Source organism: Sapajus apella, unplaced genomic scaffold, assembly GCF_009761245.1.
Source record: "Sapajus apella isolate SASKATOON/1434 unplaced genomic scaffold, GSC_monkey_1.0 scaffold86, whole genome shotgun sequence".
NCBI lineage: Eukaryota > Metazoa > Chordata > Mammalia > Primates > Cebidae > Sapajus > Sapajus apella.
The window spans coordinates 7,558,849-7,575,984 of NW_022437026.1; the positions used below are offsets into that span (position 1 = coordinate 7,558,849).

At 49.5% G+C, this 17,136-nt stretch overlaps 1 long non-coding RNA gene across 1 annotated transcript in view; it reads right to left on the reverse strand.

Moving 5' to 3' along the window:
• Positions 1-3,671: 3,671 nt before the first annotated feature.
• Positions 3,672-17,136, reverse strand: part of LOC116534266 — an 18,769-nt gene continuing 5,304 nt past the window's right edge. The window contains exon 2 of the long non-coding RNA XR_004261652.1: positions 3,672-3,835. This is a non-coding gene — a long non-coding RNA (uncharacterized LOC116534266). The remainder of the gene's footprint in view (positions 3,836-17,136) is intronic.

Below are 17,136 nucleotides of genomic sequence, written 5' to 3' on the forward strand. Positions count from 1 at the left end.
AATAGGTCTCAACAGAGGGCTTAAAATGTTCAGTAAACCATACTATAATGGTAAACAGACATGCCGTTATCCAGGATTTGTTGTTCCATTTATAGAGCACAGCAGAGTAGCTTTAGCACAATTCCTAAGGACCCTGCAATTTTAGGATTTGTCAATGAGCATTGGCTTCATCTTAAAGTCACCAGCTGCCTTAGCCCTTAACAAGAGAGTCATCCTTTCCTTTGAAGTTTTGAAGTTTTAACGTCTCCTCTCTAGACATGAAAGCTCTAGATGGCATCTTCCCTCAGTAGACGCCTGTGTTGTCTACATTGAAAACCTGTTGTTTAGTGTTGCCACCTCATCAGTTATCTTTTTTTTTTTTTTGAGACAAAGTGTCACTCTTGTCGCCCAGGCTGGAGTGCAATGGCACCATCTTAGCTCACTGCAACCTCTGCCTCCCAGGTTCAAGCCATTCTCCCGCCTCAGCCTCCTGAGGAACTGGGATTACAGGTGCCCGCTGGCTAATTTTTGCATTTTTAGTAGAAACGGGGTTTCACCATATTGGCCAGGCTGGTCTCAAACTCCTGACCTCAGGTGATCCAATCTCCTCGGCCTCCCAAAGTGCTGGGATTACAGGTGTGAGCCACCACACTTGGCCTCATCAGTTATCTTAACAAGATCTTCTGGATAACTTGAAGCTTCTACATCAGTACTTGCTGCTTTATATTGTACTTTTAGGTTATGGAGATGGCTTATTTCCTTAAACCTCATGAACCAGCCTCTGCTAGCTTCCATCTTTTCTGCAGCTTTCTCACCTCACTCAGCCTCACTGAATTGAATCGAAGAGAGTTGGAGCCTTGTCATGGATTAGGGTTTGGTTTAAGAAAATGCAGCTGATTGGATCTTCTATCCAGACCACTAAAACTTTCTTCTTATCAGCAATAGGCTGTTTTGCTTTCTTATCATCTGTGTATTTGCTGGAGTGCCTGCAGGTCCCAGGCACAGTACAGAGACCAAATAGGCTGAAACAGTGAGCAGGAGGGAGATTAGGCTAGATTCGGTGTTCATGCCTATAATCCCAATACTTTGGGAGGCTGAGGCAGAAGGATGACTTGAGGCTAGGAGTTCAAGACCAACCTGGGCAACATAGTGAGACCCTCTCTCTACAAAAAATTTAAAATTTTTTGGAGATGGGGTTTCACCATGTTGGTCAGGCTAGTCTTGAACTTTTGACCTCAGGTGATCCATCTGCCTCCCAAAGTGCTGGGATTACAGGCTTGAGCTACCATGCCCGGCCTTTTTTTTTTTTTTTTTTTAGACAAAGTCTTTCTCTGTCACCCAGGCTGGAGTGCATGGCGTGATCTGGGCTCACTGCAACCTCTGCCTCTTGGGTTCAAGCAATTCTCCTGCTTCAGCCTCCCAAGTAGCTATTCTCCTGAGACCAACAGAGAGTGGCCATTGGGGTGAGCAGAGAGTTAGGAGTGAAAGCTCCAGAGATGCAAGAAGGGGTTTCCCAAATGCAGAAGTGATGACCCAGATCAAATGCTGTGGGTGAGGTCAAGTTCAATGAAGATGGAGACTTTTTTTTTTTTTTTTTTTTTTGAGTTTCACTCTTTTTGCCCAGGCTGGAGTGCAATGGTGTGATCTTGGCTCACCAGAACCTCTGCCTCTTGTGTTCAAGTGATTCTTCTGCCTCAGCCTCCTGAGTAGCTGAGATTACAGGCATGCACCACCATGCCCAGCTAATTTTGTATTTTTAGTAGAGATGGGGTTTCTCCATGTTGGTCAGGCTGGTCTCGAACTCCCAACCTCAGGTGATCCGCCCACCTTGGCCTCCCAAAGTGCTGGGATTACAGGCGGTGGTGCCTGGACTGGATAGAGATTAATCTTAATCTTTTTATTTGAGACAGAGTCTTGGTCCGTTGCCCAGGCTGCAGTAGTCTCAAGTAGCTGGGACTACAGGCGCATGCCGCCACGCCTGGCTAATTTTTATATTTTTAGGAAAGATGGGGTTTCACCATGTTGGCCAGGCTGGTCTTGAACTCCTGATCTCATGACCTGCCTGCCTTGCCCTCCCAAAGTGCTGGGATTACAGGCGTGAGCCACCGCACCTGACCTGACTTCTATTTTTAAAAGCACGACCCTGAGATTCATTTATGTTCAAAGCTGTGTAATATTTTATTGTGTGAGAAAATGTATCTGCCCTCCTGTCAATGAGCTCTCAAGCTGTCCAGCTCTTTGCAATAAAAAACCACACTGTTAAGAACATTGTCACACATCTTTCCTGGTGGCACGGGCAAGCATTTCTGTTATGTAGATACCTAGGAGAGTGACCACTGGGTTGTATGACGTCATTGTAATGTCATCTAAAAAATGCCAATTCTTTTCCAAAATGGTTGCACCTATTTACACGTCTACTAGCCACATACAAAAGAGCCTATTGCTGTATCTAAATGAGCCTCCTCCACCAAATGGCTTGATAATTGTAATGAATCAAATGTTTGTATTTATTCCCCCAAAATTCATATTTTGGAGTCCTCATCCCCATTGGGATTGTATTAGTTGTATTAGGAGGTGGGGCCTTTGGGAAGTAATTAAGTCACAGGGTGAAGCTTTCGTGAATGGGATTGGTGCCCTTACGAAAGGGACCCCAGAGAGCTCTCTCACCCTCTTTCCAACACATGAGGGTGCATGAGCGTCTGTCGTCTGCAGCCTGGAAGAGAGCCCTCACTGGAGCCAGCCATGCTGGTGCCCTGATCTCAGACTTTCTGTCTCCAGGGCTATGAGAAATCTAGGTCTGCTGTTTTTCTGGGCCTCATCTATATAAACCATTTGAGTCACACAAAGCCAGAACACCAACACCATCCAGACACCATCCAGCTACTCTATCTTGTGCGGTCCCACACCAGCCAGCTGGAGTGAACAGAGGCTTGGGTGTGAATGTCAGAGCTCCATGGGGGTCAAGTCCACACACAGAGTGGATGGTTGGAGAGCTTGCTGGAGTGGGGAAGTGGGGACAGGGACCCAAGTCTAAAACTGGCACTGCCTGGCACATAAAAGATGATCATTATAGATTGTGGAATGAATGCACTGAGCTGGGTTTTTTTCCCTTCCTCCCTCTCTTATCCAAACTCTCTGGCTAAAAGACCTCAAGCATTCACCCAAATAAAAGTCCCCACCACTGGGTGCAACTTGCCAGCTCACAGGGAGGGTGGAGGGGGGCAGAGAGCAACAGAGGGGGCAGCTGCCCATACTCAATTGGAGTCTCTTGAGGGTATCATTCAGGGAATTGGAGCAGCCCCACTTCCATGAATAGGCTTCCTGGACCTGCGAGACTCAGCTGGTCAACCTACAACTATTTACACAGATGATAGCGTCCCCACTGCCTCCATAGTGACCTCGGCTAAAGCCACAGGTCACATCTCCCAATGGCATCCAGAGGTGCTTTCAAGCCCTTGTGGACACCAGTCTGGGAATGGTGGGGACACCAGGTGAGGCCCCAGTTCCCCTGGCGGCCAGAGCTGATGGAGGGCAGGGCCAGCCCCCTCTGCTCGCTGCACTTTGACCTGAACAGGTAGAGTCGTACAAAGTCCTTAAGTCTTTGTCCCCTCAGCAGCCCTCAGGAGGAAGGTGTTATGATCTCCATTTTTACAAATTAAGAAATTAAGGCTCAGAAAGGTTAAGTAACTTACCCAAATCCCACAGCAATGGGTAGAGTCAGGATTTCAACCATGTCTATTTGCCTTCAAAGCCCACAGGACCAGCCTCTCGCACAATGAAAGTCTCAGGAGCCCGAAGGTTTCTGGAACCTGGAAATCTAAACTCCAGGGCACCTGATTTCCAGTCTTCAGTGGCCCTAAGAGGAAACAGAGAACAGATGCCTAAGAGGCATAGGAGGGGCTTAGAATCCAAGAACCCAAAGCACCCCGAGTGGAGGGCCACACTATGGATGCCAGGGTAGCCGTCAGAGTTCACCGGAGCTCAGAGGCTGAGACACACCAGCGTCAAGTGCAATTCCCAGACCAGACCCTCCTGCCCCTGGCCAAGGCACCCACTCCCTGTGGACAAGTCACAGAGCCGGATGAATCGCAGGGCTATGTGGGATCACAGCCTGCAATCTGCAGCTGAGGTGGCTGGAGATCTGTCCCCATGTCACAGGCACTTGCCTTAGGCCAGACAGGTGGAGGTGGCCTCACCTAGCCAGTACTGGGAAGGGCAATGCTGCATTTGGCCTCAGATACTGCCCCATTCCCGTTCCTATGGGAGAAAGAACCAGACACCACCCTTGAAAGGGCACCTGGGGAGGAGAAGGGCTGCCTCTTGGTATGAAGAACTCTCATAAAATATCTGTCCATGCCAGGCAAGGTAGCTCACACCTGTAATCCCAGCCCTTTGGGAGGCCAACGCGGGCAGATCATGAGGTCAGGAGTTCGAGACCAGCCTGATCAACATGGTGAAACCCCACATATACTAAAAAAAAAAAAAAAAAAAAACACCAAAAAAATTAGCCAGGCATGGTGGCACATGCCTGTAATCCCAGCTACTCAGGAGGCTGAGGCAGGAGAATCAATTGAACCCAGGAGATGGAAGTTGCAGTGAGCCGAGATTATGCCATTGCACTCCAGCCTGGGCAACAGAGCAAAACTCTGTCTCAAAAAAAAAAAAAAAAAAAGGAAGAAAAGAAAATCTTCCCACCCTCAGGACACCAGCGGGAGCCTGGAGCCGAAATAAGGACTCTGGACAAGAGAAGGTAGAACTTCACTGCAAAAGAAAATGGGAGGAGCTTGATTGCATTTCTGAGAGGAGGGTAGTGATAACAGCGGGCAGAGAAAGGAAGAGAGCCGTGGAGCACCTAGCAACAGGGCACCAGAGCTGTAGAAACGGCCAGGAGAGGCTGGTTTTGTAAGAGCACACTGCCTACTACTCCATTTGCGGCTGTCATTGCTGTTCTGTAATTTCCCTCCACCTCTTCAGACCGTCAGCAAAGCTTGCCACAAACACAGATGCAACGTGATGGGGCGGGAAGTGGGCAGAGTTTGAAATAAAGGTAGAAGGTTGCTGGGTGGACACATGGGCTAAGATTGTTAACCGGGCAGAGGCAGGAACTCAGGGGCCAGAATGACCAAGAAAATGCATTCCAGCGCATCCCAGACAACTTAGGCACCTTGGGGAGGCGTTAGACTTGCCAGTGGGGGGATGAAGATTTGAGCCACTCTTGTTCAGATCTTGAGGGGCGGGGAGACCCCAGCTGCCCATCATCCCCTTCCATGCATAGTCATACTTCCACTGGTTCTGGTGGGTGACGTCACACGCCTCTGCTCTGGTCGCTCAGGTGACACGCAGACAGCACTCTCATGCCCTGCCTTCTGACCGCAAGTCACCACAGCTCCACGCTCAGAGACACCTCTTCACTCCTTGGAGCCTCAGTTTCCTCCTCTGAAACGGGAATCTGGCACCTACTCCCAGGTTGTAGGGATTAAACAGAAAGTCCCGTGATGGTTACTTTTATGTGTAACTTGGCTGGGCCATGGTGACCAGATATTTGATCCAACATCCTGGACGTTTCCCTGAAGGTGTTTTTGGATGACCAGATTTAAGGCTGGACACAGTGGCTCATGCCTATAATCCCAGCACTCTGCCAAGGCAGGCGGGTCACTTGAGGTCAGGAGTTTGAGACTAGCCTGGCCAACATGACGAAATCCCATCTCTACTAAAAAAAAATAAAATAAAATACAAAAATTAGCCAGGCATGGTGGCAGACACCTGCAATTATAGCTACTCAGGAGGCTGAGGCTGGAGAGTCGCTTTCACCCAGGAGGCAGAGGTTGCAGTGAGCTGAGATCTCACCATTGCACTCCAGTGTGGGCGACAGAGGGAGACTCCATCTTAAAAAAAAAAAAAAAAAAAAGATTCGGGTCTGAGTGCGGTGTCTCACGCCTGTAATCCCAGCACTTGGGGAGATTGAGGCAGGCAGATCACAAGGTCAGGAGTTCAAGACCAACCTGGCCAATATGTTGAAACCCCGTCTCTAATAAAAATACAAAAATTAGCTGGGCATGGTGGCATGAGCCTGTAATCCCAGCTACTCAGGAAGCTGAGGCAGGAGAATGACTTGAACCTGGGAGGCAGAGCTGGCGGTGAGTCAAGATCACACCACTGCACTCCAGAGAGTCTCTATCTCAAAAAAAAAAAAAAAAAGATGTAAATGATGAACTTCGAGTAAAGCGGATTGTCCTCCATGATGTGGATGGGCCTCATCCATCTCGTCAAAACCCTAAAGAGAACGAGAGACTGACCTACCCCCGCAGAAGAGAATTCTGTGGTGAACTGCAAGGAGGGTTCTTTGCTGGGTCTCCCACCTGACACCCCATCCTACAGACTTGGAACTCACCAAGACTCCATAACCCATGAGCCAATTCCTTAAAGTAAATCTCTCCATATATACACATATATGTCTACACACATGCGCACGTGTATCCTGTCGGCTGTTTCTCTGGAGAACCCTGACTAACACAGCCCCTCGCTGTGTCCAGCATCTGCAGGTGGTTAGTCAAGGTCACTGCTTCTAGGGCTCTTGTGAAGCTGAACGGAGATCAGCTTTGCACAGAAATATGTGAGGTCTTATCAGCACTTCTGGCCTCCTTGATAGCAGGAGGGAACCACTGTAATCCGTCTCCCAAGCAGCTTTAGAAAGGAACCTCTGTGGTAGGGGCTACTCCATCTTCATACACAGCTTCCCAGATTGCTCTTCTGCTGACCAGGGCAGGCTTTCCTGTGGTTGCAGGATTGCTGGGTGAAACAGCCTCTGCTTCCTCCAGGAGAGATGCTCCCAGCTACATCCAAATGTTCCAGAGTATAAAACCTGAGAAGCGTCCATCAGGCTAAAGTGGCTTAAACAGGGAGGTGGCCTCAGAACCGCCCTGGCCAAGGCTCTGATTTTGCAGATGGGAACAGGGGCGCAGAAAGTGGAGGCCGTTTGCATTAGGACACTGGCGGCAGCAGAAGGAGCAGCACCCACTGACGTCGTGCCAGCCCTTTCAGGTAACTTAGGTCGATGAGAAACAGGTTCCAGAACTTTCTCTAGATAACACTGCGGCAGGTGGTAGAGTGGGGATTTGAACCAGGTTCACCACACTGTGAAACCCATGCTCTCTTCACCACCCCTCCATGGGGAGGCAGAGACACCCAAACACACACACGCATCAGCACGGCGACATCCCCTGGTCTGTTTCTGATTTCACGTTCCTCCCTCTTGAGCCAAACCACCACTGGGGACTGTGTTTCCTACAGCTCCCGGCAGTTCTGCATCATGGAAAGGCCACTCAGCTCACATTTATGGCATGCTTTCTGTAGGCAAGGCAGATCAGTTTTAAGGGCAAACAAAGGTACCCAAACCTGCCAAACCCAGGGGACTGAGCACAGACAAATAAGCAATTACAGTACAAAACAGGAATTGATCAAGAGATACACAGGAGGAACCGAGGGCACTCCACTCGGGAGGCCGCTTACACTGCAGAAGGGGCCTCAGAGAATACTTCCCGGAGAAAGTGACATTTAAGCTGAGGCCAAGTTACAAAGGAGTTACCTAAGGAAGGAAGGGCAGGGGGTGAGGGAGGGCCGGGCACACAGGCTCTAGGGTCAGGTCTAGCACCAGCACTGATGCACGCAGTGCAGCTGCACTTAACTTCTCCAGCCTCAGTTTCCTCATCTGTAAAATGGCTAGGAAGCCCGCTCACTCCTGTAATCCCAGCACTTTGGGAGACTGAGGCAGGAGGATGACTTGAGTCCAGGGGTTCAAGACCAGCCTAGACAACATAGGGAGATCCGGTCTCCAAAAAAGAAATAGACAAAACAAAACACAACAAAATGGTCAGTAATAGTACTTACCTCTTTGGGTTGTAGTTGGGAAAATAGGTGAGTTAACACACCCAAGTGCTCAGAACAACTTCTGGCCCAAAGGGTTAAGTGTTCAATTAAAACACATGAAGAGGTGAAAAGAAAAGAAAAAACAAATTGGGCTGTGTCCCCATATCAGTAAGAAAAAAAAAAAAATGAAGAGGCGGGGCACAGTGGCTCATACCTGTAATCTCAGCACTGTGGGAGGCCAAGGCGGGTAGATCATCACCTGAGGTCAGGAGTTCGAGACCAGCCTGGCCAACATGGTGAAACCCCATCTCTAATAAAAACGCAAAATTAGCCGGGCGGGGTGGCACATGCCTATAATCCCAGCTACTCGGGAGGCTGAGGCAGTAGAATCGCTTGAACCTGTGAGGCAGAGGTTGCAGTGAAGCAAGACTATGCCATTGCAATCTAGCCTGGGCAACAAAAGCAAAACTCCATCTCAAAAAAAAAAAAAAAAGCACATATGAAGGGCCCAGGCACAGTGGCTCAAGCCTGTAATCCCAACACTTTGGGAGGCTGAGGTGGGTGGGTGGATTGCTTGAGCCCAGGAGTTCAAGACCAGCCTGGACAACACAGGGAAACCTTGTCTCTATAAAAAAAGCTGGGCTTGGTGGCTTGTGCCTTTAATCCCACCCAGCTACTTGGGAGGCTGAGGCACAAGAATCACTTGAACCCGGGAGACAGAGGTTGCGGTGAGTGGAGATCACGCCACTGCAATCCAGCCTGGGCAACAGAGCTTAACACCGTCTCAAAAAAAAAAAAAAAAAAAAAAAAAAATAGCCAGCAGTAGCTGTGTTTGTGCCGCTGCGCTCCAGCAGAGGCAGTTTCAGGTGCCCGAGAAGGGGTGGCGGGAGGGACGTGAGGTGGAGCAAATGCCAATAAACAGGCAGGTCCACGTGGGAGGGAAGCTCCAGTAGGAACAGATGATGCCTTCAGCTGGGAATGGGGAGGGGCTAGAAGTAAGCAAAGAAGGCTAGATACATCCCTAAGGGAAAATGGATGAGAAGCTTTCGAATCTGTCCATCTGACGACAACCGCTCACCGCCTAGGACTAGACAATTCCCAGGACAGTATCTCAGCAGGTCCTCCTCAACACATCCTCGTTCCACCCCCAACAACCCCAGAGAATAGGCTTGTCATTCCTCTTTGTGGGAAGGAAACTGAACCAGAGGGGGCATTAAGGCCCTGGTCTTGTTTGTGGGGCCTTAGACCTAAAACCAGGTCTTCCAAGTGAGGCTGTCCTGCTGGTCTCACATGCACACGCACACACATACACACATGTACACACATGAATACACACATACTCTCCCAAAGGGTCCTGGGCCCTGCTGACTAACCCCCTCTCAGAAAGGTGCCCTTGGAGGGCAAGTGAGCAGAAGTGACTTTGTTGTGGGGACGATCTCAAATCTGCTCTCACTGGGGGGAAAGTTAGTTAATTATTCACAGATGAAAAAACAAGGTGCAGGGTAATGGGGAAAGTATGCTAATGTTTGGGTGTAAATAAGGGAAAGCAGGAATGTGTACAAGAGTGTTTGCTTATAGGTACAGAAAATGTTTCAGGTAAGATGCTGAAACTCTGGTAAGGATGGGTGCCTCAGGAGGGAGAGCTCAGTGGGAAGGAAGGGAACTTTTCAGTGTGTACCCTTCTGGGCCTTGAGAAATTTGACGTGGTTACAGAGGCAAATACATGCTTTAAAATCCACACAGTGCTTTCGCTATTATGAGTAACAGATTACTTAAAACACACCCGCGACTGACGTATGTTGTGATGTCATGACTGAAAACCACATTCCCCTGTGACCCCTCCTTTCTTGCCCTTGGTTCCAGCCCACACGCTTGCCCTTCCCTCAGGCTCTGGCCCTGAGGTACCCATATGAACCACCATAGGACCCAGGGGCCCCAAGTCCCTGTGTGGGAGGCCACGGGCCCCAGCGTCAGGATCCTTGTGAATGAGGCAGGGCAGACCACATCAGTCTCTGCAGCCTGGGTTACCTGCCTGCCTCTTTGGGTTACCACAATCGCTTCCACTCAAGCTACACTGAAAAGAGGGGAGACCGGATGCCATGGCTCACGCCTGTAATCCCAGCACTTTGAGAGGCCAAGGTGGAAAGATTTCTTGAGCCTAGGAGATCGAGACCGTCCTGGGCAACATAGCATGATCCTGTCTCTACAAAAATTAAAAATAGCGCCGTGGCTCACGCCTGTTATCCCAGCATTTTGGGAGGCAGAGGCGGGTGGATCACCTGAGTTCAGGAGTTCAAGACCAGCCTGGCCAACACGGCAAAACTCATCTCTACTAAAAATACAAAAATTAGCCAGTTGTGGTGGTGGGAACCTGTAATCCCAGCTACTGAGAAGGAGAGGCAAGGAGAATTGCCTGAACCCAGGAGGCAGAAGTTGCAGTAAGCCGAGATTGCACCATTGCACTCCAGCCTGGGCGACAAGAGTGAAACTCCATCTCAAAAAAATAAATAAAGATAAAAATAAAAATAAATAGGGCAGTAGGGCACAGGTGTAGTCCCAGCTACTGGGGAGACCACGGCAGGAGGATTGTTTGAGCCCAGGAGTTCAGTGAGCTGTGATGGTGCCTGAGTGACAGAGCAAGATCCTATCTCAAAAAAAAAAAAAAAGTTTTAACCTAAAAATATACATCAGTGTAGTATGAAAAGTTAATTTTATTTTATTTATTTATTTATTTATTTTTTTGCTATGGCGTCTTGTTCTTGTTGCCCAGGCTGCAATGCAATGGCATGATCTCGGCTCACTGAAACCTCTGCCTTCTGGGTTCAAGCAATTCTCCTGCCTCAGCCTCCTGAGTAGATGGGATTACAGGCATGCACCACCATGCCCTGCTAATTTTTTTAAAAAATATCTTTAGTAGAGATGGAGTTTCTCCATGTTGGTCAGGCTGGTCTTGAACTCCAGACCTCAGGTGATCCGCCTGCCTCGGCCTCCCAAAGTTCTGGGATTACAGGTGTGAGCCACCGAGCCGGGAAGTTAATATTAAAAAAAATAATAAAGTAATAATAATAAATGAAAAATAATAAAAAATTTTAAAAAATGAGAGATTCTTGTCTGGAATTGACAGCACAAAGGGACTGAAGAGTTCAGGGTCCCAAGAACAGCCACACAGCAGGCCTCCTAATTCAGAGAGCAGACAGTGCTCAGGCGCCCGGGCCAGGCCCAAAATAGTCAACTCTCTGGTGGGCTGCCTCTGTTTCTGCTTTTCTGTATGTCTTCCTGCTTCTTTTCCCTCTACCAGGAGGCCCAGCTCATCACATCGCTCAGACACCAAAGCCCCCCAGGGACCCCCTGGTTAGCAGGGTGCCCAATGCTGGGTCAATTAGCTGAGGTCAGAGGGGACAGGGCCACGTGGGTTAGGACCAGTAATGCAGCAGTTAAGAAACCCTTTCTTTGGAGAATCTAGAAACGGATATTTCCAGCCCTATAGAGGCATATACGATTTAGCAGTAAGACTGCATCTAAAACACAGGAGAAACGTACATTTCAAAGTGCTCTGCTGTGTGTTCATTCACCTTAGGAAGTTGCATCTATGTTTAGATTAGGAAATGCACGCCCTAGAAACCGGGCTACAGGGAGCTGTGAGAAGCTCCGCAGCTCTCAGAGGGTCTGGAGGCGAGGCATTCATGTGGTGTACAAAACCTTCAGGACTCCTTGAGTCCAGCAGCCTTAGTTCACCTCCGCAGGCCAGCCCGGCCTCACCTAACCTCCAGGCTCTGCCTTCCCTGGACGTGCACCTGGGAACAGAGGTGAGGATACCTTCCCCGATCTAAGAGCCAGGAGAAGTATCACTGATACTTGTTACAAGGGAGAAGGCCCAGCTTTATAAATACCTGCCTACAAAGGGCCCACACAGGTACCCCTCCTCCCTTCCCTCCTCAGCCCCAGCCTCTGGCAGCCCCACTCACTGCCCTTGCCAGGGTTCCAGCAAAAGTGAAAATATTTGGAGATTTTGGCCAATTCGTGGTTGCAAAAAAAAAAAAGAAAGAAAGAAACCATCAAGAAAGCATGGGATTTTAAAAACAGAAAGACATGGATTTTCTTTCTTTCTTTTTTTTTTTTTTTTTGAGACAGAGTTTCGCTCTGGTTATCCCAGGCTGGAGTGCAGTGGTGCAATCTCGGCTCCCTGCAACCTCCACCTCTGAGGTTCGAGTGAATCTCCTGCCTCAGCCTCCCAAATCGCTAGGATTACAGGTGCCCGCCACCAAGCCCAGCTAATTTTTTGTATTTAGTAGAGACAGGGTTTCATCATGTTGGTCAGGCTGGTCTCAAACTCCCAACCTCAGGTGACCCACCCGCCTTGGCCTCCCAGAGTGCTGGGATTACAGGCGTGAACCACCGCGCCCGGCCAAGACCTGGATTTTCTTCTACCTTTGCCACTTACTAGCTCTATGATCTTAGGCCAGGCGCCTAACCTCACTGAGTTTCTTCCCCTGCGAAGTGGGAGGGACGATACCTAATTCACAAGGTTGTCAGGAGAATGAAAAGCAACGCTATCCATGACAAAGCGAGCCCACTACTGGGTGCACAGTAGAGGCTCACAATGGCCGTCCCTGCCATTCCCCGTCTCTCTCCCTACATTTTCCTTTCCTGTCCCACTTCAGCCTCGCAATCACACTATAGTCCTCATTAATCCCACATATTACTCAGGACTCTTGGTTGTACGTGATGGGGAACCTGATTCAGACTGGCTGACGCAGGAAAGAAAAGTCTTTGGTTTTGTGGACTAGAACCATCGAGGCACAGTGGGCTCCAGGGCACACATGGTACCACCAGGGGTTGGTCTGGCTTTGGGCCTTTACCACCTCTGCTTCCCTCATTTTCCGGGGTATTCTGTTCATTCATCAAATGCTTTTCTTTTCTCTTTCTGAGACAGGGTGTCATGGTGTCACCCAGGCTGCAGTACCCCGGCCTTGAACTTCCGAGGTTCAAGCGATTCCCCCACCTCAGCCACCCCAAGTAGCTGGAACAGTACCCACCACCGTGCCCAGCTAATTTTTAAAATTTTTTGTAGAGATGGGGATTTCATCATGTTGCCCAGGCTGGTCTCAAACTCCTGGGCTCAAATGATCAACCCACCTCAGCCTCCCAAAGTGCTGTGATTACAGGTATGAGTCCCTGCGCCAGGCCTCATCAAATATATATATACACACACACACACACACACACACACACACACACACACACACATATATATGTATGTATGTATATATATATATATGTGCATGTGTGTGTATATATATACTATATTCCTCATTAATCCCATGTATTAGGGGATTCATCTCAAATACATACATGTACATACACACACACACACACACACACACACACATATACACATATATATATATATATATATATTTGAGATGGAGCCTCGCTCTGTCACCCAGGTTGGAGTGCAGTGGCACGGTCTTAGCTCACTGAAACCTCCGCCTCCTGGGTTCAAGTAATTCTCCTGCCTCAGCCTCCTGAGTAGCTGGGATTACAGGCACCCACCACCACGCCCAGCTAATTCATCAAATATTTCTTGAGCATCTACTGTGTCCAGTGCCATGTTAGGCCCCTGGGAGGCATTAGTGAACAAAACAGGCAAGCTCCTTGTCGTTACGTACTACGTTAGAAGGCAATAGGGCTATGAAAAAGTGAAGTAGGCCACGCAGTGATTCAGTCCTGTAATCCCAGCATTTTAGGAGGCCAAAGCAGGAGTGCTTGAGCCCAGGAGTTCAGGACCAGCCTGAGCAACGTGACGAAACCCTACCTCTAAAAAAATATAAAAAATAAGCCGGCCGGGCGCGGTGGCTCACGCCTGTAATCCCAGCACTTTGGGAGGCCAAGGCGGGTGGATCACGAGGTCAAGAGATCGAGACCATCCTGGTCAACACGGTGAAACCCCGTCTCTACTAAAACTACAAAAAATCAGCTGGGCATGGTGGCGCGTGCCTGTAATCCCAGCTACTCAGGAGGCTGAGGCAGGAGAATTGCCTGAACCCGGGAGGCAGAGGTTGCAGTGAGCCGAGATCGCGCCATTGCACTCCAGCCTGGGTAACAAGAGCGAAACTCCGTCTCAAAAAAAAAAATAAATAAATAAAAAATAAGCCAAATATGGTGACACACACCCATGGTCCCAGCTGCTTGGAGGATGAGGTGGAAGGATCACTCACTTGAGCCCATGCTGCAGTGAGCCGCGATTGCACCACTGCATTCCAGCCTGGGTGACAGCGAGATCCTGTCTCAAAAAAAAGAAAAAATAAAGTACAGCCACGTAAAGGGGATCAAAAGTGCTTTGGTGTAATGAGTGTACTTTCAAATAAAATGGTCAAAGTGGGTCTCACTGAGAAGGTAATAATGGAGGAGAGGCACTGGCCACGCAGGTGACTGGGGTGTGTGTTCCCGGCAGAGGCAGCAGCAGTCACCGAGGTTTGAACGTGGGTGGCTGTCAGTGCACTCCAACAACCAGAGGGCCAGCCTGGCTGGAACAGAGTGGGTGAGCGGAAGACAAGGAGGCAGTGAGGTCAGAAAGCTACCCAGAGGCGGGGAATAGGGCTAGATTGAATAGTAGATCTCTGGAGGTGGTTTTAGTTACCTATTGCTACGTTACAAATTATACCAAAACAGAGCAGCGCAAAACAACAGCATTTATTATCTCATAGTTTCTGTGGGTCAGGAAACTGGGGGCTGCTTAGTCAAGTCCTCTGTTTTAAGATCCCTCATGGGCTGGGCACGGTGGCTTACCCCTGTAACCCCAGCACTTTGGGGGGCCGAGGTGGGCGGATCACCTGAGTTTAGGAGTTCAAGATCAGCCTGGGCAACATGCCGAAACCCCGTCTGTGCGGGGGAAACTCCAAAAGTGCTGAGGCAGGAGTCAGAAGCCTCAGCCGATTCCCACATAAATAATGAAGAAGAAAATAACTAGACATGTAACCAGAGTAGTTATTCATAGGTGATCTTAGTTATTCATAGGTGATTTTAGTTCTTTTACTAATGCCTCTCAGGTCTGAAGTGTGAACCTGGGGTGACATTGTGAAATGAATGACTCTAAGGTAAGAGCCTTTAAGCCCTCTGTCACACCCCTGTAAGGGCTGCTGGAGGGCGCCTCGGCTGTGCGGCAGTGCCAGCGCTGGGAAAGTGCCCGCTGTTTAGCAAGCTAGGGAAAGAGACGTCCAAGATGGCTGAGACGTCTCCATCCTCGGGGGACTTAGGAGAAAACTCCGCTCCTCCAAGCTCTGGCGGTGGGCCTGGCGGCTGTCAGGTAGGCCCGAAGACATCCGGAGGCTTAACTGTCTCTATGTGATGCTGTGCTTCAGCAGTCGCGTTCCATGTCAACCTCATGATCCGCTTCTGCACCTGGTTCCTTATTTCTTGGAAGAGATAATCAGTAAAAGTTATATAAATCTTAATGTCTTTGTTCTTTCTTGACAAGTATGGAAAAGTCTTGGGCCCCACCTATGTGACGTGTGATGTAATTGACCCTATCACTGACCACCAATGCCACACCCTATCTGCCCTGCTCCCAGCTTGTACCACACCCTCCCTACCCTGCCCTCAGCTTTGTACTCACTAGAAGTCAGAGCGGGCTGGGCATGGTGGCTAACGCTTGTAATCCAAGCACTTTGGAGGCTAAGGCGGGTGGATCACCTGAGGTCGGGAGTTCAAGACCAGCCTGACCAACATGGTGAAACTTCGTCTTCAAAAAAAAAGAAGTTTTGGCCGGGCGCTGTGGCTCACGCCTGTAATCCTAGCACTTTGGGAGGCCGAGGTGGGTGGATCACCCAAGGTCAGGAGTTCAAGACCAGCCTGGTCATCATGGTGAAACCCCACCTTAAAAAAAAAAAGTCAGTGTCCAGGCACTCGGGGCCACTGCCGACTCCACACTTTGGTTGGTGGTGGACCCCTGGGCCCAAGCTCTCTTTTCTCTAAGTCTGTGTCTTGTGTTTTTTATTTCTATAGTTTCTTGTCTCCACACCAATAGAGAGGGGCTCAAAGAGCCCTGTAGGGCTGGACTCTACACCCGTCTCTACTAAAACTACAAAAATTAGCTGGGTGTGGTGGTGGGCACCTGTAATCTCAGCTACTTGGGAGGCTGAGGCAGGAGAACAGCTTGAGCCCGGGAGGCGGAGGTTGCAGAGAGCCGATACGGCGCCATTGCACTCCAGCCTGGGCAACAAGAGCAAAGCTCCATCTCAAGAAAAAAGATTCCTCATGGGCTGCAAGGTGCTGGCCAAAGCTGCTGTCATCTCAAGGCTCAACTGGAGAAGGAACAAGCCACTCCCAAGCTCACTCACAGGGCTCTGACGGGCTCAGTTCTTCACCAGATGCTAGACGGAGCGTCGGAGTTCCCTGTTGACTATTGGCTGGCGGCCTCGCACAGTTCTTTCCACAGAACAGCCTGATGCATCAAAGTAAGCAGGCCAAGACGGAGAGAGCGCGAGAGCCGGCAAGACAGCAGAAACAGCCTTTCTTTTTCTTTTCCTTTTTTTTTTTTTTTTTTGAGAGAGATTCTCACTCTGTCCCCCAGGCTGGAGTGCAAGTGGCATGACCTTGGCTCACTGCAACCTCCACCTCTCGAGTTCAAGTGATTCTCCTGCCTCAGCCTCCTGAGTAGCTGGGATTACAGGTGCATGCCGCCACCCCCGGCTAATTTTTGTATTTTTAGTAGAGACAGGGTTTCATCATGTTGGTCAGGCTGGTCTCGAACTCTTGACTTCATGATCGGCTGGCCTCAATCTCCCAAAGTGCTGGGATTACAGGCGTGAGCCATTGGGCCTGGCCAATTTTTCATAACCTAATCTCAGGAGCGACATCCATTGCTTTTACCATATACTCTTTTTTTTTTTTTTTTTTTTTGAGACAGGATCTCATTCTGTTGCCCAGGCTGGGGTGCAGTGGTGCAATCACCGCCCACTACAGCTTTGACCTCCTAGGCTCAAACAGTCCTCCCACCTCAGCCTCCCGAATAGCTAAGACTAAAGACATGCACCACCACATCTGGCTAATTTTTGTATTTTTTGTAGAGACTACGTCTCACTATGTTGCCCGGGTTGGTCCAAGCTCCTGGATTCAAGCAATCCCCCCACCTCAGCCTCCCAAAATGTTAAGATTTACAAGTGTGAGCCACCAGGATTTTGCAGGATTCTCTGGGTTAGAAGTAAGTCGTCAGGTCCAGCGCACGCTCAGGGGAGGGGACTACACCAGGGGGCCGGGATCACAGGAGCCAGAAGCTGCCTACCTCAGAGG